We start from the raw sequence: 23,005 nt of genomic DNA, 5'->3' as shown, positions 1-23,005 counted from the left end.
GCTGCATTAACACTAGGTAGGCACCGTGCGCTGTGTCCCTTGTTCTGCGTATGCCTTGCGAAGTTACCAATCACTTCAACAAACTAAAACATTTTAACTCCTCAGACCACTATTTTGGCAGTATCGAAATTGACATAGACAATGGAACTCTGTAATACTGCAACGCCACACACAATGCAGAAAACATCATGAAATGCTGTACGCACATACAGCACAACACTGACATAATCAGAGAGATGTGAAAACATAGGTAAAAAATTTTTAACAACTTAATACGAAACCTGGCGGTGGTGGTAGCACTGTTTTATCGACCCTGTCAGAGTCACTGCTGCTAATTAGCCTACAAGGTTTCTTCCGGAGACGTCGTGAGTCTGCATCAGATTGCAGGTCTGATGTTTGTTCAGCAGTATAGGCAGTTTTCTTCGTGCTTCGTTATCTGAACCTAGCAGAAACAGAATGCGGCTATCACACAGAAACTTCTTTAGAAAGTGACAAAATGCGATATGCTACAGCTAAATGGCAACAAAGATTGGAACAGCTGCAGAATTTTACAATAAAAGTTCATGTGGCTGCTGCCGGAGATGTTGTCTCACGTTCCATGAAATGAAATCCGTATAAGCTGGTGAACATGTGGTTGCAGTGAAAACTGCTTATTTCTAAGAAAAAGCCACACTCCAGCACAAAACGAACATTTTTGCCTGTGACGTAGTATATCCTTTGAGTATTTTTCCGGAGGAGGGAGAATTTAATCAATACTGCAGCTTCCATAAAAAGAGGCATACTGTATAGACATCCTATAGAGCATCAGAGCTCACACTCGAGCCGCAGGACGATATGCTCTGACGAATTTTCCGATTTCACCATCCGCATGTCCTAAGCTTATTCCGTCGAAGCTCAGTGCATGCACGAAGTCGTGGACGATACCCTCCGCTTGCTTCTCCCGTTCTCTTTGACGAACGAGCGTGTCCATCATGGTGGGCTGCAGACGCTGCTCGCGTTCCGCTGTTTTTAGCTTGATGTGCCGTTTCGATGCAACATGTTCCCAAAAGCGATCATACGGCTTTTTGTCTGGGTCTGGCGACAACTCAACTGCGGAGTACTTGCAGCACAGTAGCGTTGCTGACTCCGGTGCAGACGAAGTTGGAGTTGCGTCGGTGACACCGTCGCCTTTCTGTCGCTTTATGACTTCAAAGTCCGGGTACTCCTTTGACAAATCTTTGGCGCTTTTTTTTGCGGCGCCCCAAAAGGTTAGCTTTAACTAGTTTTAGGTTACCCGCAAAAACTAATGCACACCGAAAAGTTAAACCTTCGATTCCCGGCAGCCTCTAGTCCCAACAACATTCGTATTGCTCGCTGCTCACGCATGCGCATCGCGTGACATTCCAAGGGCGCAAGCAAGCTGATCCAATTGGCAGAGCTTTCGTTTTTCTTTTTTTCGTTTTATAACATTTGAAACACCAGCGTCATCTATTGACATTCCGTCGAAATATCTGCGCTGGAATGGGAGACACATTGAAGACCTCGTCTTCACCTTGTCGAAGTACGGTTTTCCAGGTATTTATCGGGTTTAACCCAAACTGCCCAAACTTCCATTCGGGGTGCAAATTCGGGGAAATATCGGGTCAAACCCGAAAACATCAGGCTCTATCTATAAGGCAAGGAGGTACTTACAGAAACCTTCTATTACAATGCATGGTACTTTCCTCCAGCTTTCCAGAGGTGCTTGACCCCTCACAATCATGGTGTGTAGCTTGTTGCAATTTTTCTCTGGCGGCCACCAACACAAGCCACGGCCACGTAATTTTCTTCATCCGGAAATTTAACAATGAGGAAGGCTTCTTCATCTGCATAAAATGTTTGCGTATAAACACAACAAAGATTTGACGCACACAAAACAAACCTTAAAAATGCCCAATGTTTATACAAACTTAGGCACAGACATCTTTCTCCATCAACGGTAGTAATGACGACGAGCTAAAGCTTACTGGCACATGAGTGACGACGGCCATCATGCGCCATCAATGGCACAGCGCATGTAGAAGTGGGAAGACTGCCCACTCTCCTTCAAATAGCAGCAACATGCATTTTGACTACGCGACCACCAGTGACCAGACACAAATGTCCGAGGGCTCTGATGCCAGGAATATTTTTAATGAAGATGAAGGACAGGGAAACGAGTACATGTCTCGCATCCGCAGGAACTTTCTTCCGATGATGCAGGGCTTCTTTGTTGTGAAAAAAAAGCAATATTGTGTACTACGACCACCGTGCCATCTAGCAACGTGCAGCAGTTGTCATCGCAGCTAGTCCTCAAGATGCACTTTTCGCCTAGAGCAACCGTTTTGTATTCAGGTCCTCCACACCCCAGTGGCAAAGTTCCGGCAGTATGTTGAAGACTCGATGTTGTTTTGTCTCTTTCTGCTTTCACATGTGGGACGGGTGGTCTTTCTCTCTTTCAAAACACGCGTGAATAACTGTTCAAGCGGCCGCTCTGGCTCTCTGATACACTGCTTCACCTTCTGCATTAAATTTTCGAATGGGAAAGCGCTCCAACTGTCTACAGGGCCATGAGTGTCAACATCATCCGCTAATCAAAATGTAATGTTTTTTTTTAATTCCGTGTTAGCGCCTGTGTTAGCAACTGTGGCTATGAGCGGCATACAGACGTGGACAGATGGAGAGAGGACAGCAGGAAGGAGTGGGGGACAGAGGGGTTAGTATGCGTCCTGGGCCGACTTCAGAGGGAACTGTGCCGACATTCGTCTGGAAAGTCTTCGGAAAACCCAGGGAAAACCTCAGACAGCACAGCCCCGCTGACAGGATTCGAACCCGTATCATTCCCCAGTCTCGGCGTGGAAAGCCATCATCCTAACCACTATGCCACAGGAGCTGGTGATGATGAAAATGTAGACACAAAGTATCGCAGCAGTTCCTTGGCATGTCCCAAGTGCTCCTTGTAATGTGTAGCACTTGCGAGTATCGTGAGTGCACAATATAGCACCGTGAAATTTTTTGCGCGTGACGCTTGGAATCGACGAGTAGAGCACTACTGGTCCAGTATAAAGTAGCGCCATTCTAAATTCAGTCGCTTTCCACGCGTCGAGCTCCATAAAGCTCGTCGGCATCCTCGCAAATTCAGCACCAATATGTTGCCGAAGGGACACATGGTTTTTGGACACCTCCATGCATGTTTTTGAGCTTTGCCTACATGCTATTCTTGGACCAGTAAACCAGAGTTGGAGCAGCTTCCGTACAACGCCTAGGCAAACAAGATACATAAAATCAAGAGGAACTGCACTGATAATATCGATGGGAGGTTGAGTCAAAATAGTTTCTCCAGTGTGATGTTCTTTGCCTGTATTAGTCCTTCCATCAGATGGCACAACAGGGTAACAAACTCTTCCGTCCTTGTAGTCCCCTTTCACAGTACACTTAGTACAGCTGTAGAAGCGGCCGTGACTTTTAACGGACCAGATAAATGCTCTTGCTGGGGCATCAGACACAGTTGCTCAGACTTTAACCTGAACTAGCTTGTGCTGTATTTCGATGCCGGTTGTGAGAACATCTTTCCGTTCTGTTACAAACTGCTCAAGAAAAACATTTGCAGATTGTGGTTTTGACTTTCCACAAAATAATCCAACATGGATGGGTTCTCCAACACTACAGTTGACTACTCTGCAAAGTAGGGGCCAGAATTGGTCCCTTGTGCTTTTCGCAATTGGAAGGCCGTCAATATTGAAGTGAAGCACGAGAGTATCTGGAAGGCACGACACACCCTGCAGCGAATGTTGCAAGCCCGATGCGAGTCCAAGATGGCAGTACTTTCCGCAGCCCAGTTCGACAACTTTTGCACTGTTCCTAGGCGCCCGTAGTAGTGTTCTTGCAGAGCCCGGCAGGGATTCATGACAAGGGTGTGTTCGCAGAATTTTTAACAAATATGTTAAAACATCATGTGGAATGCGATGTGTGACACTCCACTTCCGCAGCCTGTTGCAGAAGCTCTGTGTGTCCCCTTGCTCGGCGTCTTCTGAAAGATGGTGAGGAACAGCTGTTGGAATACTCTGCGATGTTGCTTGCACTGTATGGATGTTTCTGCTGTCTGAAATAGGAGAGGCTTGTGCACACGTCTCAATCTGCTCATCTGTCAGGTACTCTTGCGTGCTGGTCTCTGCACACTCGTTCTTGATTAAATGCTGAGCTGAACCCTGTGAGGTCGAGGGCTGGTCCTCTATACTTGACCTGACGAAGCATGTTGGGGGTGCTCATATTTTCTGAATGCTTCTCGACACCTCTCCACGTGCCGAAGAAATGTCTTCCGTGTATCCTTCGGCATATTACCAGAAACAAAATTGCACCTTCCCATTCACTATGCCAAACCAAACTTTCCTAATTTGGTACTAATCGAGCCCAAAATGTATAATTACAACGTCAGCTCTGCTATAGATATGCAGAATATAATGCAAATGTATAAAAACTGGCAAGTTTCACGAAGAGGAATGAACCAGCAAAGGAGCAGTAAAAGTGATGTGAGTGCAGAATGCAGTGCTGAACACGCTTCCTTCACAAACACAGGTATTGTATTGTTCTATACTTGCCCATTCCCGATGTCACGACTCCAGGATATCAAACAAGTGACCACAACAACGCAGTGCACGAGGAAGATCATGTGCACTTCATTGTTAATTCCCCCATCACTCGAAAATGAATAACCGCTTGAGAACTAGACGTCCAGCTCGAGGCAAATCTTACAGTAAACCGGTTACCTTTTCAGCAAATATTTTGTGGCACCTTTCCTAAATTCCAAGTCACGGCGCAATGACAGTTGTCACCACCGATGTACCGTGCCGTGCATACCGCGAGGCAATCCCCCGTGCAAACTGGAAAACGAAACAAATGGCAACACAAACGAACCTCCACATCCGCATGACAACGAAAGCGAGAGAAGCGAATGCGAATAGCGTGTCATTGGTAACATGATCGGCAGCGAACATACGATTTGAGGCCCGCGCTTTGTTACAAAACATACGTAGACACTGTCACAGAAGCACCAAATGTTGACAAAAAACTTACACGAGCATAGGGTGTACAGCTTGGGACAAAAGTTTACGGAACACGCGACACCCTAGCGGCTGCCGGAATCGGGTGAGTCCACTGTTTCGAAGGGGTGGACGGATGCGCTGTTAGCGACACACAGTGTCGCTTATGCGTGCCTGGGAAGTACAAGTTACCGCTGTGTGTCGCTAACAGCGCACCCTTCCACCCCTCCGAAACAGTGAACTCACTCGCTTCCGGCAGCCGCTAGGGTGTCGCACCGGAGAACGAGTACGTCGCTCGCGTGTTCCGTAAACTTTTGTCCCAACCTGTACATTGACTGAAACACAACGAGCACAACGCATTGAAAAACATCCAGAGGTCAGATAAATTCACATTCCGCAAAAAATGCACCACAACGCTCCTTGTACATACTAGGAAGGGAGTTGCCTCAGGACAGAAGCCGCCGATATTTCGAACAGGGACTGTTCTTCTTCTGAACGGAACAGAACAGAAGAACAGTCTGTGTTCGAAATATCGGCGGCTTCTGTCCTGAGGCAACTCCCTTCCTACATCTCTACGGGTTCGCTGGACTTCTACCCATCCTTGTATACATACCAGTACGTAGTACCTACGTACACGCGCTATTTAGGCTTAGGGTTAGCTACTCCCAGTTTTCATTCAAGTTTTTTTCTCACTCACCCATCACGGCACCAATGTCCGTAGACTCGTTGCACAACTCACAAGCTTCGCCTGCGCGTATGTTAATCCAATGTTTAAAGGACATCACGCGACACGACAAACAAAGCAGCAGCAAAGAGAACAGCGTGGACATTGTCGGATTGGATTGCCTTGGCTTCGAGATAAAATCCACCAGATGGAAGGGCACCCTGGTGGGCTTCTTGGGAACGAGAATCAAGCTTAAAATGTGTGGTAGACGAGAGCGAGTGGGTTCTGGTGAGGCATTTTCGTACGGCGCCCCCAAATCCAACAACCACACAGACCGCACTGATGGTGAACGCAAATTCGCCTGTTCGCCGTGTTTCACAAAAGAAAAAGAGAAAACCTACATCCGTGGCAGTCAAGGCTGTATTTCTCGTGTGTGTGTCTTTTTTTTTTCCTTATTATGGGGGAGTTGGGGGTATCCCGTTATCCAGCAGGGTCATTCCACGCCAAATGATCCAAAGGTCCTGCTCGACCCCCCCGCACTTCTGGACCAAAAAATTATCGTAGATACCCTATGGTATTAATAGACATTTCCCAAAGTTTTACCTGGGAATATTGAGCCCCTGTGATTTTACGCGGGGTCAAAGTTTTCGGTAATCACGGAAACCATAGTATCCGTGAAATAATCGGGCGGGTGCATCGCTCGCGTTACACGCATAATTATGGTGCTGAAACAGACGTCTGAGTTCGGAAAATGTGCTGAAGCAGAAATTTTTGGGAAATTTCAACTTTTAGTGCCCTAAAACTCCCCGGCTACCGGCGCTTTTTCTTGCGACTTTGCGTTTTTTTTTAAATATACTTTACATGACAGCTGGAATTCTTGAAAACTTTGTGGTCGTTCACGAGGACCCATTCTACAAGCCTGCTGGTTTTCAAAGCCGTCACTGCAGTAGTTTTTGCCACAGTACACCTTAAACCTCGCAATTTTCGCAAAGTTTGACGTATTTACGGCCAGTTTTGAAAATGAAGCGGTCGTCATAGAACAGTCATTTGGTATACATTTGGTAGAGGAAACCCTCAGCCAAAATATCTAAAAAAAACTAAAGAGGTACTTTTTGATAAGCGCTAGAATTTTTTTTTTAACTGAACGTTCTACGCAGAGGCGCACGCACTCTCCGGTGGAGGGAGAGCGTTGGTGAGCATCGCGGGCCAGGCGCGCTGCAACGCGACAGCTCAGATACGCCACTGCTTGTCGCACGATGCCAAAAACAATAATTTTGACTTGTGGGCACCGGTCTAGTGCATGCACAACCTACTGCCAATGTCGCGACAGGTAAGAAGCTGCCTCCACCAGTATAGCAACGCGAGTGGATACTTTGCATTACAAACCCGACCGAAACGTATAGCCACGTAAAAGCACTTTTACTTACACCTTCTTCTTATCGTTCTCATACGAGTTGTACAAAAACAAAACGTCTAACACAAAGAATCGTTGTGCTCAGCACACTAGCACAGTGAAGGAGCTCAAGATTATGTCCAGTAGTTGATGCAGTAGAAGGCGGCTCCGCGCTTCTAGCAGGTTTTTGAACACCCGGAATACCCGATGCTGTTGGGAATGGATGTTGTCTTCATGGTGATTTCAGTGCGGCTAACGGGTTCGAAGCAGAGATGCCTCATTGTTTCAGGCACGGCCCTTGCGCTGTCGTAGCGGTTCTTCAACGCCCCTTGCTGCCGCATTACCTGCTCCTCCAGCACCCAGATCGATGTAATTGCGTCGAGATTTGCCTTTGCCCAGCTGTACAGATCCACGGATCTCAGTATGTGACCTTCAAAGGGCCTCTGAATGCTGGCTTTAGCAGCAAGCCTCTTCAGAGTCCCAGCTCCATCGCACGGCCCTTTCCCACGTGAGGTCGCATAGAAGTGCCATGATGCACTTATGCTGAAATCCCAGTAGTGGTGACAGAAGTTGATGATACATTTTTTGTTTTTGTATTGCGAACCTGCGCCGTCCGTGAAGTAGTGAAGTTTATTGACATGGGGATAGTCTGCTCTTATTCTGCGTGTGAGCTCTGTCTGAAAGGTAGAGACCACGGCATTATCGTGCCGTATGCAATCTGATATCACAACGAATGTACGGTGACGCAAGTTCATATCACCAGGGAACCGCTTGTAAAATACAGTCGAATGAATGGTGGCCTGTCCTTGATCCCAATAGAAAGATTGCGGAGTGTACTGTACGATAAAGCAGTAGGTTTCGGCAAAATCTATTAGGATGACACCTTCTCCAGGAGGGAGCGAATCTAGATTCCGAAGGAACTCTTGATTGTTGCTTTGCCGCGCAGTGATGGTATTTCAGTGACTTCAATTTATGCGTCTAGTGATCCACAAAGTCGTCCCCACAGGGACTTTTCTGTCAGCCACAGAGCATTAAAGCGTATTACACGTATATGTTCACGTGTCGTTGGGATTTGCATCCCAGAGAGGAGATCTGTATCTCCTCTAGAACCTCTATCTCCAAAAGGCTCCCATCTCACTATATATTTGCCTTTTACAAGCGCAATAAACTGGCGGCATATGCAAAGCTGACTAACGTGTACTGCCTGTGCCATGCTGCCACTTGCACCGCAGGCTACTGTCTCCAAAACCAGGCAACTGTCAGTGGAGGACCAGGATAACAACCCTTTTTCACTGATAAATTTTCAACTTTGTAGACTACGTATATGATGCGCGCAACTCTGGGACGTCATCTTGCGTTCCTTGCGCATACTGGAGTACTGAGCAGGACCATTTATTTTTGTTGCAGACGTTTTGCTCTTGTACAACACGTATGAAAATGATAAGAGGAAGGTGTAAGTAAAAGTGCTTTCATGAGGCGATATGTTTCGGCCGGGTTTGTAATGCAAAGTATCGACTCGCGTTGCTATACTGGTGAAGGCAGTTTCCTTACCTGTCGCACATTGGCAGTAGGTTGTGCATGCACTAGACCGGTGCCCACTAGTCAAAATTATCGTTTTTGGCATCGTGCGACTAACAGCGGTGTATCTGAGCTGTCGCGTTGCAGCGCGCCAGGCCCGCCATGCTCACCAACGCTCTCCCTCCACCGGAGAGTGCGTGCGCCTCCGCGTAGTATGTTCAGGGAAAATATATTTTCTCGCGCTATCAAAAAGTACCTGTTTAGTTTTTTTATATGTTTTGGCTGAGGGTTTCCTTTACGTAATGCATACCAAATGACTGTTCTATGACGACCGCTTCCTTTTCAAAATTGGCCGTAAAAACGTCAAACTTTGCGAAAATCGCCAGGTTTAAGGTGTGCCATGGCAAAAACTACTGTATTGACGGCTTTGAAAACCAGCTGGCATGTAGAATGGGTCCTCGTGAACGGCCACAAGGTTTTCAAGGATTCCAGCTGTTACGTAAAGTATATTTAAAAACTCGCAAATTCGCAAGAAAAAGCGCCGATAGCCGGGGCGTTTTATGGCACTCAGAGTTGATATTTCCCAAAAATTTCTCCTTCAACACATTTTTCGAACCCAGTCGTCTGTTTCAGCACCATAATTATGCGCATAATGCGAGCGATGCTCCCGCCCGATTATTTCAAGCATACTATGGTTTTCGTGCTTACCGAAAACTTTGACCCCGCGTAAAATGACAGGGACTCAATATTCACCAGAAAAACTTGGGGAAATGTCTATTAATAGCTTGGGGTATCCACGGTAATTTTTTGGTCGAGAAGTGCGGGGGTCGAGCAGGACCTTTGGATCATTTGGCGTGGAATGACCCAGCACTGGCTTAGGCAGAAAATTAAATATTTCGCGGAGAAGGGGAGGGGGGGGGGGGTTCCGTGGGTGTTCACATGTTTGAGGAGGGTTTCTGAATCGTTTCCTTCTCCCGCACTCTGGTGGCACGACTTTGGAGACGCTTGAGCTCACCAAACTACTCCCTGGGTGTGCTAATATACCCTGAAAAAGAAACAAAAATTTGGTTAACGCGCTTGGAGCACGGTCGCCGACCTTAAGAGTACTTGCAGCTCAATTTTATTTCGGTAAGATATGTATACAATACATCGTAATCTGCGGAGATTTCAAACTTGATGCAATCAAACCTTTAGGCGAAAGAAAACTTCTTTCCCAGAAACTGTACCGCAAGCGATACTGCCCCGACGACATTGTTATCGGCGGCGCCGTTCAAACCTTATTTTGAATATTTTGAAATCCAAATTCCATACTGAAGCACTGTAATCGAGGTGGCGAAATATGTATACCATTATTTTATTGTTATTTCTTTTTCATTTCTTTTATCATTTGTATAGAAAAGTTGCAAATGGGGTTTTCCAAAGAGAAACCCAATTTTGCAACACATTTACCCTACCACAAGCTAGCTACATGCATAATACGGCTCCGCTGGTTTGGCTGGGCACCAACCTGTTCAGATATTTCATGCCAGACAGTTTCTGTTCACAGGAGGTATATAGTCACAGTGGATCCCTTCTACTGCTGGACTGGATGCGGAAAGCTTGGATGTTATATTTAGTTTTCGACAGGATGTTACCTCACGAAGTAACTGTACATGATCTATAAAACGACTTTGTGACGTCACAGGGTGGATACACGTATTTCCGATACACACGTTTCCGCCAGGAATCAGGCACAGTGACAAATTTCCCATCTAAATTCTAAACGGGACATGCACTGGACGTTCTGAATGTCGTCCCTCTGAGATATCCATGGGACATCCTCACAAAGTTTCACCGGGATATTTCCTTCTCCCGGATGTTATGGGATCGTGGGGATATCCGGAGGATTTTGTGTGTTGTCTGGGACGTTCGCCCTCCATGAGCTGTGTCAGTGCCACCGTGGGAATCAAAATTTCCGACAGAACAACGCACAACTAAAATCTCTCGTTTCCGGTAGCCGTAGGTACCTCAAACCCTCGGAGTGGTCCTCAGTAATCCTTTTGGCATCCATGCGCTTCAACCCAGTCAGTTTATATCATGTGAAAGGTCATGTCTAAAGCTATCGGATGATGCTAATCCAATGGTGGCATCCATCACCTGCAGGGGTCTCGCAATGGGCACATTTTACGTTTTTCGAAACTTCCACAACGTTCTTTTACCAATGAAAAGGATATGATTTTCACACTGCCTGGGGGACTGGCGGCAACCTGAAACAAAGGCGACGATGTTACCAGTGCCTAAAGATCTTTACGAAGCGCTTCGTTTCTTCTCACTGATTTGTCGATATGTTCGTCGGACTGGGCTCTTCGTCAAGGGCGCACAGGCAACTCATGTATTCTCCCACGGTTTGAATGAGCCTGGCGGAACTGGGAGACCATTGGGTAAACGTAAAGTGATGCTCTGGGGACACTGTGGGTTCGAGTCCTACAGCTGGCTAACCTTTTCAGTGACTTTCATCATACATCGTTAACTACAACAAGCTCACGCAGTGTGGTCATTGATTTCCCAGTCAGCGGGAGACCTGTAGCAAAGAAGAGGTTGAAGGTCGCGTGCTTGTGGATGGGGCGCGCAAGGCCACAGCCGCGTGGACCCTGCCTGACAAAAAAAAAAAACAAAAAAATCGCTGCGCGTCTCTTAGGTAAAAATAAGATTGTCTCACTTCGCGTCCAAAGTAGGGACATCACGCCACCTTTTCAAAAATAATCAAGGAAATCGAAAATGGCATTTTTGAGAAAATTGAGATGCAACATTGGCAATTTTCGCCTACCATGTGCGATTCTGAAGCTAATAACACAAACCACTGGGCTGAGAAAAATAAACTCTCTACAGTACGAAAGTTCTTTCAAGGTCCTATCGAATGGCACTAAGCTCGATGTTCTCAGATGTTCTGTCATGACGCAAATTGGTAACAAAGTTTGGCCTTTTTGAACGTTTACGACAATTTTGGCATTTTTTAACCGAAAATCTGTGGCCCTCAGAGTTCTGTGGGTGGCTGTCGACAGTGTCTGTAGAGCAGCCTATAATCATAAAATTCCTCCAGTTCCTAGGCATAAAATCAGCGGTGGTAGACCCCGTCAAAGTCGGTTCAGAAGAAAGCGCGCTCAAGCATCCTCAGAATTTCCTCCTCTCCCACGCGGAAACTACTCCACGCACGAGCGTCGCAAGTTGTGCGATTTGCTTCGTTTGAGCTATTTTTTCTGGCCGAATTAAAAAATACGACTTTCACCCGTTGTTCGATTTAAAATGAAACTACCCCCTCCCCATTATGGGTGACGTCGCCAGGTACTTACTTCGCCGGGAGCTGGTTATTGCGGGCCTCTCGAAGTTCAGCGACCGTTCGGAAGACTATAGGTCGTGGAAATCGGCATTTCGTAACACTACTAAAACCTTGGAATATCAGCCACAGAAGAGATGGATCTCCTGGTGAAGTGGCTGTGAAGCGAATCGTCCATGTACGCTAGAAGCTGTGCACATCGGAAACCCGGTCATGGGACTTCAGGCGATCTGGGAACGGTTAGAAGGGTAAACGGCAACCCAGAGGCAATCGAAAACGCGGTAATGGACAGGCTTGAAAAGTTTCCGAGGATACTAGGCAGTGGCCGAGAGAAACTGAGGGAGCTGGGAGCTTTACTCCAAAAACTCGAGTCAGCAAAGGCAGATCCACGCTTGCCTGGGTTCTCTACCTAGACACGTCACGTGGGGTCAACCCTATTGCAGCGAAACTTCCTCTACATTTGCAAGAAAAATGGATCGCTCTAGGATCGAAATACAAGCGGGAACACCGTGCGTCTTTCCCACCGTTCTCTGTCTTCTCAGACTTCGTCCGAACCGCAGCGAAGACAAAGAATGATCCAAGTTTCATAATCGGGCCCTCAAGGGATAACACAGGCAAGAAGAAGACGTCCTCGTCGACAACGCCTCTAAGAAATCGTCTGTAACGGTGCACAGGATCACGATTACCGCTCAGGAAGACAGCTCAACAAGTCAAGTAGAAAGAACTCTGAAGAACCCGGAAGGAATGTGCCCCTTGCATAAGAAGCCACATAAGCTTAGCCGGTGTAGGGCGCTATGTCAGAAACCTCACGCCGAGCGAAAGCGCTTGCTGTCAGAGTTCGGTGCATGCTTTAAATGCTGTGCGATGACGCACAACGCGAAGAGCTGCGACTCAACGATACATTGCACAGAGTGCAACAGCGGCCACCACATTACGGCACTTCATCCTGAGAGCGTTACCTCGCAAGCTCGACGCAGCGCCGGAACCACATCGGCAGAGGAAGAGGGTTTCAACAGGGCATCCGCAGAGGTTACATCAAGCTGCACGGAAGTGTGTGGAGAAGCCAATTCGAGAGTATCCTGCTATTTTTAGCAGGACGACATATTTTAGGCGAGACATATTTATGAGCAGGATACTCAAAAATATGTCTCGTCAAAGTGTATCCAGAAGAGTACAGCCAGAACAAGCAGTTCGGATATATGCAGTCATTGACGACGAGAGCAATAAGTCATTGGCCAGGCCCGAATTCTTCGAATGCTTCAACATTCACGGGTGTGAGTATCCATACACGCTCAGGACGTGCGCTGGAGTGGTTGAGACGTTGGGACGACGAGCTACCGGTTATGTTGTTGAGGGTATCGACAGCGGCACACCTCTGCGGCACACCTCTGCGGCACACGTCGGCCTTTACCAACGTTGACGGAGTGCGACCAAATTCCTAATGACAGGAATGAGATCCCAACACCGGACTTTGCTCGCAGACATCCACATGCCAAGGCAGTGGCAAATGTCATTCCGCCACTCGAACCCAATGCACAAATCCTACACTGCTCCTAGGAAGGGATCTCGTTCAAGAGCACAAAGTGCGTCAGCAGCGTAACAACCCTAACCACGCTCCTTTCGCCCAGAAGCTGAACTTCAGGTGTGTCATAGTTGGGGACGTCTGTATCGAACGATTACGCAATTCACAGGTCAGTAGCTTCGCCACAAGCGTGTTGCAAAACGGTCGTCCTTCCTACTCCACGCCCTGCCCCAACCACATGATTGTGGACGAAAAACCCTGTGTTGAGCATTCTACAAAAGAAGCCGTCCAGTCTCTTCCGCTGCTAAGCGACGACCAAACGAATCCCAGATACCCCCTATTCCAGATCACAAGAGATGACGAGAAGCTTACTCCGTCAATGAAAGACAAAGAATGACTGAGCTTGATGAACAGAGAATTCCACAGGGACACGTTACACAACTGAGCAGCCCCTTTGCCTTTTCGTATGCCCCGACGTGAACTTCCTGACAACCGAGAACAAGCGTTTTCTTGGTTCACTTCTTTACATCGCACTCCGGAAAGGACCGCACAAATGAAGCACTTCGTTGCCTTCATGCAGGATCTGCTCGAAAATGGCCACGCTGAGCCAGCACCACAAAGAAAAGAAGCCAAGCAATCTCTGTACCTCCCCAGCTTCGGTGTTTGCCACCCGCAGAAACCGAGCCAAATCCGCGTAGTTTTCGATTCAAGTACCAAGGTGTTTCGCTCAACGACTTGCACCTTTCGGGACCGGACATGACAAATAGCCTGATCGGTTTGCTGCTCCGTTTTAGAAAGGAGGCTGTGGCGGTAACAGCTGACATCCAGCGAATGTTTTATTCCTTCTTCGTGCGTGAAGACAGACTACCTGCGCTTCTTGTGGTTCCGAGACAACGACACTATCAAATATGTCATTGAATACAGGATGTGTGTACATGCGTTTGGCAACACATGCTCCCCCTCTATTTGTGACCTACGGCTTAGGGCGCACCGCACAGGAGGGAGAGCAGGACTTTGGAGCGGACGTTCGACACTTTATCGAAAGAGACTTCTATGTCGACGACGGCCTCAAGTCCTTAACGACCGAAGAGGAGGATATTGACTTACTCAATGGGACACAGCACATGGTGAAAGGAGCAAACATGCGGCATCACAAGATAGCCTCTAACTCTGTGGAAATCGAGGAAATCTTCCCATCCGGTGACTATGCACGGGCATTAAAGACATGGACTTCGACGGAGGTCATGTACCGATGCAGCAGAGCCTTGGACTAAACTGGGACCTGAAGGCACGTTCACCTTCAAAGTGCCCGTAAAAGACACTCCGAATTCTCGACGCGGCGTACTATCCACTGTGAAAAGCCTATACGACACCCCTAGGATTGAGAGCCCCAGTGACGGTACAAGGTAGGCCGTTGCTGAGAGATATTTCTTATCCTGAGACTGGGATGCCACTCTCGACCTGAATTACAACTGGCGAACGTGGCGAGACTCATTACATCTTGAACGGCTCAAGATACCACTCCAGTACACTGCAATCTCTCTCTCCAGCGCTCGTCGACGGGAAATCTGCGTCTTCTGCGATGCCTCAGAACAGACAATCGCCGCTGTGGCTTACATCAGAGTCACAGATGCTGATGGACTGCAACACGTGGGTTTTGTGTTCGGAAAAGCAAAGCTAGCACCACGCCCCTAACAGACCATTCCAAGACTTGAGCTATGTGCCGCACTGCTCGCCGTCGATACCGCCGAGTTTGTCGTCAGCGAAATCGATGCTCACATTACATTCTACACGGACAGCAAAGTTGTGCTCGGATACATCTTCAATCAATCGAGGCGTTTCTACGTCTGTGTCAGGCAGCCGTGTGAACCGCATACGAGGATCTACAAAGCCCGAACAATGGCATTACGTTCCCACCGATCAGAACCCTGCAGGTCACGCCCCTAGAGCTGTCGCTGCAGATGCTTTGGCTAGCACGACTTTGCTGACAGGACCGAAATTTCTTCGGCAAAGTACGGACGCGTAGAGGAAGGGCACAGCCTTCCTGCTTTTTGAACCAGACCAGCACAAGGAAATCCGTCCTCAAGTGGCTGTCTCGGCAACTCGCGTAGGAAATCAACAACTGGAGGTTCATCGCTTCGAGCGCTTTCCGACATGGGCATCTTTCCTGCTGGCCGTGGCATACCTGGTGCATACCGCTCGTTCCTTTCATAACCCTTTGGCTGATTGTCACGGGTGGCATTAGTGCAGGAAACCTCGAAGCGCGGATGAGCTGAACGAGGCGAAGGAAGTCATCCTTCGCTGCGTCTAACACGAACAATTTTCAGAAGCCGTCACAAGTCCCCGTGCGGACGCAGCTCAACAAAGTCTCATTTCGTCCAGCAACCCTTTGTGCGAACTCGACCCGTTCGTCCACAATCAGGGCATGTTGAGAGTTCGTGGACGCCTACGAAACTCCGACCTCGACAATTCGGATCACTCGGATCAATCCGATCACACCCGGAGATCACTAAAGGGTAGTACACGCATGTCGGAATCGAACTCGTGCCAGAAGCACAATGAAGCAATGTAATCCGGAGTACTCTTTCCTACTCTGGTGCCACTGGTATCATCCGTATACTGCAGATTACTAAAGGGTAGCACACACTTCTAGGAATCGAACTCGTGCCAGAAGCACAACGGAGCAATGTAATCCGTACTACTCTGTCCTGCTTTGGTGCCACTGGTATCATCCGCGTACCGCAGATCAGTGAAGGGTAGTACACGCTTCTAGGAATCGAACTCGTGCCAGAAGCACAATGGAGCAATGTAATCCGTATTACTCTGTCCTGCTTTGGCGCCACTGGTACCATCCGCGTACCGCAGATCACTAAAGGGTAGTAGACGCTTCTAGGAATCGAACTCGTGCCAGAAGCACAATGAAGCAATGTAATCCGTATTACTCTGTCCTGCTTTGGTGCCACTGGTATCATCCGCGTACCGCAGATCACTAAAGGGTAGTACACGCTTCTAGGAATCGAACTCGTGCCAGAAGCACAATGGAGCAATGTAATCCGGATTACTCTTTCCTGCTTTGGTGCCAGTGGTATCATCCGCGTACCGCAGACCACTAAGGGGTAGTACACGCTTCTAGGAATCGAACTCGTGCCAGAAGCACAATGGAGCAATGTAATCCGTATTACTCTGTCCTGCTTTGGTGCCACTGGTATCATCCGCGTACCGCAGATCACTAAAGGGTAGTACACGCTTCTAGGAATCGAACTCGTGCCAGAAGCACAATGGAGCAATGTAATCCGGATTACTCTTTCCTGCTTTGGTGCCAGTGGTATCATCCGCGTACCGCAGATCACTAAAGGGTAGTACACGCTTCTAGGAATCGAACTCGTGCCAGATGCACAATGAGCAATGTAATCCGTATTACTCTGTCCTGCTTTGGTGCCACTGGTATCATCCGCGTACCGCAGATCACTAAAGGGTAGTACACGCTTCTAGGAATCGAACTCGTGCCAGAAGCACAATGGAGCAATGTAATCCGTATTACTCTGTCCTGCTTTGGTGCCACTGGTATCATCCGCGTACCGCAGATCACTAAAGGGTAGTACACGCTTCTAGGAATCGAACTCGTGCCAGAAGCACAATGGAGCAATGTAATCCGTATTACTCTGTCCTGCTTTGGTGCCACTGGTATCATCCGCGTACCGCAGATCACTAAAGGGTAGTACACTCTTCTAGGAATCGAACTCGTGCCAGAAGCACAATGGAGCAATGTAATCCGTATTACTCTGTCCTGCTTTGGTGCCACTGGTATCATCCGCGTACCGCAGATCACTAAAGGGTAGTACACGCTTCTAGGAATCGAACTCGTGCCAGAAGCACAATGGAGCAATGTAATCCGTATTACTCTGTCCTGCTTTGGTGCCACTGGTATCATCCGCGTACCGCAGATCACTAAAGGGTAGTACACTCTTCTAGGAATCGAACTCGTGCCAGAAGCACAATGGAGCAATGTAATCCGTATTACTCTGTCCTGCTTTGGTGCCACTGGTATCATCCGCGTACCGCAGATCACTAAAGGGTAGTACACGCTTCTAGGAATCGAACTCGTGCCAGAAGCACAATGGAGCAATGTAATCCGTATTACTCTGTCCTGCTTTGGTGCCACTGGTATCATCCGCGTACCGCAGATCACTAAAGGGTAGTACACTCTTCTAGGAATCGAACTCGTGCCAGAAGCACAATGGAGCAATGTAATCCGTATTACTCTGTCCTGCTTTGGTGCCACTGGTATCATCCGCGTACCGCAGATCACTAAAGGGTAGTACACGCTTCTAGGAATCGAACTCGTGCCAGAAGCACAATGGAGCAATGTAATCCGTATTACTCTGTCCTGCTTTGGTGCCACTGGTATCATCCGCGTACCGCAGATCACTAAAGGGTAGTACACTCTTCTAGGAATCGAACTCGTGCCAGAAGCACAATGGAGCAATGTAATCCGTATTACTCTGTCCTGCTTTGGTGCCACTGGTATCATCCGCATACCGCAGATCACTAAAGGGTAGTACACGCTTCTAGGAATCGAACTCGTGCCAGAAGCACAATGGAGCAATGTAATCCGGATTACTCTTTCCTGCTTTGGTGCCACTGGTATCATCCGCATACTGCAGATCACTAAAGGGTAGTACACGCTTCTAGGAATCGAACTCGTGCCAGAAGCACAATGGAGCAATGTAATCCGTATTACTCTGTCCTGCTTTGGTGCCACTGGTATCATCCGCGTACCGCAGATCACTAAAGGGTAGTACACGCTTCTAGGAATCGAACTCGTGCCAGAAGCACAATGGAGCAATGTAATCCGGATTACTCTTTCCTGCTTTGGTGCCACTGGTATCATCCGCGTACCGCAGATCACTAAAGGGTAGTACACGCTTCTAGGAATCGAACTCGTGCCAGAAGCACAATGGAGCAATGTAATCCGTATTACTCTGTCCTGCTTTGGTGCCACTGGTATCATCCGCGTACCGCAGATCACTAAAGGGTAGTACACGCTTCTAGGAATCGAACTCGTGCCAGAAGCACAATGGAGCAATGTAATCCGTATTACTCTGTCCTGCTTTGGTGCCACTGGTATCATCCGCGTACCGCAGATCACTAAAGGGTAGTACACGCTTCTAGGAATCGAACTCGTGCCAGAAGCACAATGGAGCAATGTAATCCGTATTACTCTGTCCTGCTTTGGTGCCACTGGTATCATCCGCGTACCGCAGATCACTAAAGGGTAGTACACGCTTCTAGGAATCGAACTCGTGCCAGAAGCACAATGGAGCAATGTAATCCGTATTACTCTGTCCTGCTTTGGTGCCACTGGTATCATCCGCGTACCGCAGATCACTAAAGGGTAGTACACTCTTCTAGGAATCGAACTCGTGCCAGAAGCACAATGGAGCAATGTAATCCGTATTACTCTGTCCTGCTTTGGTGCCACTGGTATCATCCGCGTACCGCAGATCACTAAAGGGTAGTACACTCTTCTAGGAATCGAACTCGTGCCAGAAGCACAATGGAGCAATGTAATCCGTATTACTCTGTCCTGCTTTGGTGCCACTGGTATCATCCGCGTACCGCAGATCACTAAAGGGTAGTACACGCTTCTAGGAATCGAACTCGTGCCAGAAGCACAATGGAGCAATGTAATCCGTATTACTCTGTCCTGCTTTGGCGCCACTGGTATCATCCGCGTACCGCAGATCACTAAAGGGTAGTACACGCTTCTAGGAATCGAACTCGTGCCAGAAGCACAATGGAGCAATGTAATCCGTATTACTCTGTCCTGCTTTGGCGCCACTGGTATCATCCGCGTACCGCAGATCACTAAAGGGTAGTACACGCTTCTAGGAATCGAACTCGTGCCAGAAGCACAATGGAGCAATGTAATCCGTATTACTCTGTCCTGCTTTGGTGCCACTGGTATCATCCGCGTACCGCAGATCACTAAAGGGTAGTACACGCTTCTAGGAATCGAACTCGTGCCAGAAGCACAATGGAGCAATGTAATCCGTATTACTCTGTCCTGCTTTGGTGCCACTGGTATCATCCGCATACCGCAGATCACTAAAGGGTAGTACACGCTTCTAGGAATCGAACTCGTGCCAGAAGCACAATGGAGCGATGTAATCCGGATTACTCTTTCCTGCTTTGGTGCCACTGGTATCATCCGCATACTGCAGATCACTAATGGGTAGTACACGCTTCTAGGAATCGAACTCGTGCCAGAAGCACAATGGAGCGATGTAATCCGGATTACTCTTTCCTGCTTTGGTGCCACTGGTATCATCCGCATACTGCAGAACACTAAAGGGTAGTACACGCTTCTAGGAAGCGAACTCTTGCCAGAAGCACAATGGAGCAATGTAATCCGGACTACTCTTTCCTGCTTTGGTGCCACTGGTATCACCGCATGCCGCAGATCACTAAAGGGTAGCACACGTTTCTAGGAATCGAACTCGTGCCAGAAGCACAATGGAGCGATGTAATCCGGATTACTCTTTCCTGCTTTGGTGCCACTGGTATCATCCGCATACTGCAGAACACTAATGGGTAGTACACGCTTCTAGGAATCGAACTCGTGCCAGAAGCACAATGGAGCGATGTAATCCGGATTACTCTGTCCTGCTTTGGTGCCACTGGTATCATCCGCGTACCGCAGATCACTAAAGGGTAGTACACGCTTCTAGGAATCGAACACGTGCCAGAAGCACAATGGAGCAATGTAATCCGTATTACTCTGTCCTGCTTTGGTGCCACTGGTATCATCCGCGTACCGTAGATCACTAAAGGGTAGTACACTCTTCTAGGAATCGAACTCGTGCCAGAAGCACAATGGAGCAATGTAATCCGTATTACTCTGTCCTGCTTTGGTGCCACTGGTATCATCCGCGTACCGCAGATCACTAAAGGGTAGTACACTCTTCTAGGAATCGAACTCGTGCCAGAAGCACAATGGAGCGATGTAATCTGGATTACTCTTTCCTGCTTTGATGCCACCGGTATCATCCGCATACCGCGGATCACTAAAGGGTAGTACACGCTTCTAGGAATCGAACTCGTGCCAGAAGCACAATGGAGCAATGTAATCCGGACTACTCTTTCCTGCTTTGGTGCCACTGGTATCATCCGCATACTGCAGAACACTAATGGGTAGTACACGCTTCTAGGAATCGAAATCGTGCCAGAAGCACAATGGAACAATATAATCCGGATTACTCTTTCCTGCTTTGGTGCCATTGGAACGACCAGCATATTGCAGATACGACAGGATTTCACGAATTCCGGACTATTCACACGATTTCAGGAATGCAATTAAATTTCTCCCAGAAGCACAATAGAGCAATTTAATATGGATTACTGTTTACTGATTTGGTGGCAGTGGTATCACCGGAATATTTCCGATCAAAGGGGCGGTGCACACGCTTTTATGGTTGGTTCGGTTAAAGTTCTGGTTCGAGGTTGCTGGTTAGGTTCATGTTCGTATTCAGCGCAACCAAAATAACGGTTTGAACTCGTATTAATCGGATCGAACCGGATTACGTGTGCTATGCTAATCAGTGTACCATATGAAAGGTAACGCAAGGTTGTCCCTCGTTCTCTTACACGCTAGCCTCTACACTTCATAGGTACAAAGAATGATGCAGTTCATAGGAGATCATCCTTTACTGAACCGAAAAGTGCTGGGAAGTGGCGTACAGGATACAATTGAACTCCACTGCAAAAAGCTATCGCCAATTTCTAAAGAAAAAAAAAGAGAGAGAGAGAGCTCCCCTCTTCTGGTTCGGCGGTTGACGTTGAGCTGGTGTCAGAGCTCGACGTTCTGCTCCATGCTCTGGACCGCACGCCAACCTAGGGATTCGGTGTAGAAGACGAATTGTGCGTTGAACGGTTAGGATGAGGCTGCGCAAGGGGGTGAACACATCACCGCCATCTTCTGCCACGGAGTGCCTAACCTCTCGTTCCGCAAATATAACCCGGACGTCTTTCAGGTAGAGCAAGAGATTGTCAATCGAGTATTCTTACAGCATAAATCTTGCCCAGATTTCTGGTGCACGATTGATGTATTGATGGTGAGATAGGGATTCCACCTAAACACTTAGCTGACCAAGGTTGCTGGCTGCCGCTTCCAACTAGACGGGGACGAAGAGATGACTATCTCGGTGAAAACCGGGTGGTGCATAACTTAACTTGAATGCGGACCGCGTATAGTTCCTCAACACTGCCCGCGAGCACGAATGAGATTGGCACCCCTGGCGTGTAGCCAACGTAAATACGTGCTACCTATATCTACATGGTAAAGTCAACGTCTATTTTACGTTGACAATCGACCATTGACCAGGTACAGTTTCCACATTGATTAAGAGCTAGAATACTGTATACGACGTTGTTCAACATCAGACAACATTCTCTGTTGACGGTAAGGGTAAGGGTAAGTTCACGGTATGGGTTCAGAAAGTAGTTTTGTAAGAGAATTCTCCATGTAACCTTGCATTAACGCAACCGGGGAAGCTTCGTGAAAAATCGGGTATGTCTGCTTCGCCTGAGGTGTCTAACAACGTCTTTAAGCTGTAAGCCTTATTGTTTGTGCAGGCAAGCCTGAACAAAAAGACACTTGTGCTGCGACTGCGAATGACGGTCACATGTGCTTGACACTAGATGAGGATGCTGGATGACCTGGGCAACCTCTTCAAGGGGACATGCCCACGGTTCTCTCTAATCATTGTGCTTCCGTTTCAGGTTATTCTGGTTTTAGTGGAAGATATACGTCTGGGTTAGTGCTTATACAATATCTCATCCAGATGCGAAAGGCGTTCTTGCGTGGGAAATGCTATCCCGTTCCCCAATGTCCTGCGACTGGACTTGCTTCGTGCCTCAAGACACATTGGAAGTGCCAGGCAGTCATTATTACTGCGCGAATTGTACAACACAAGATATCCCTGAAAGAAAACTAGTGAAGAAACGTGGCTACGCTTGCGATGTCCTCTGCCTTTTCTTCAAATGCGTCCTTCAAAAAAAAAAATCGCGCAATAACAGACGTTGGATTTGCATTATGCGCTACGGCTCTCGCATCACTATAGAACATAGCGCTAGAATCAGTTAGTTTACTTCTGTTTTTCATTCTAGCCACTCGGTCGACGTCTACATCGGCCCTACGTAAGTGACTGAGCTTGCACACAAAAACCATGACTTATTTCATTACTCTGCATCTTTAACCCGGAATCTTGCATGAGAAAACCTCGATCAAGGCAGAATCACATGAAACGCTCCGTGAGAACGGCGCGCAGGATATGCGAAGCTTCAATACGCAGGGCGAACAGGGTTGCCAGATGCCAAGCTGGTCTCCTGACAAAACTGATTCAGAAAATAGCCCAAATATAGCCAACTCACGCCAACGCATAAAGGAAAAAAAAAAGAAAGAAAAGCCAAAATATCCAAAAGTTCACAAACCGGGAGAATATACACCATAAGATTGGGGGAAGCATGCAACTTCTCCTGAATTATGGATACATAAGTT

At 47.8% G+C, this 23,005-nt stretch overlaps 1 protein-coding gene across 1 annotated transcript in view; it reads left to right on the top strand.

The window, feature by feature from the left end:
- Nucleotides 1-23,005, top strand: part of LOC135373995 (uncharacterized) — a 109,236-nt gene that overhangs the window by 15,554 nt on the left and 70,677 nt on the right. The window contains exons 3-4 of the mRNA XM_064607016.1: nt 22,228-22,261; nt 22,615-22,644. The gene's annotated coding sequence lies outside the window, so the exon portion shown is untranslated. The remainder of the gene's footprint in view (nt 1-22,227; nt 22,262-22,614; nt 22,645-23,005) is intronic.

Source organism: Ornithodoros turicata, unplaced genomic scaffold (genome assembly GCF_037126465.1).
Source record: "Ornithodoros turicata isolate Travis unplaced genomic scaffold, ASM3712646v1 Chromosome37, whole genome shotgun sequence".
Lineage (NCBI taxonomy): Eukaryota > Metazoa > Arthropoda > Arachnida > Ixodida > Argasidae > Ornithodoros > Ornithodoros turicata.
The sequence above is the reverse complement of the archived record's forward strand: the minus strand, read 5'-3'. Positions and strand labels throughout refer to the sequence as shown.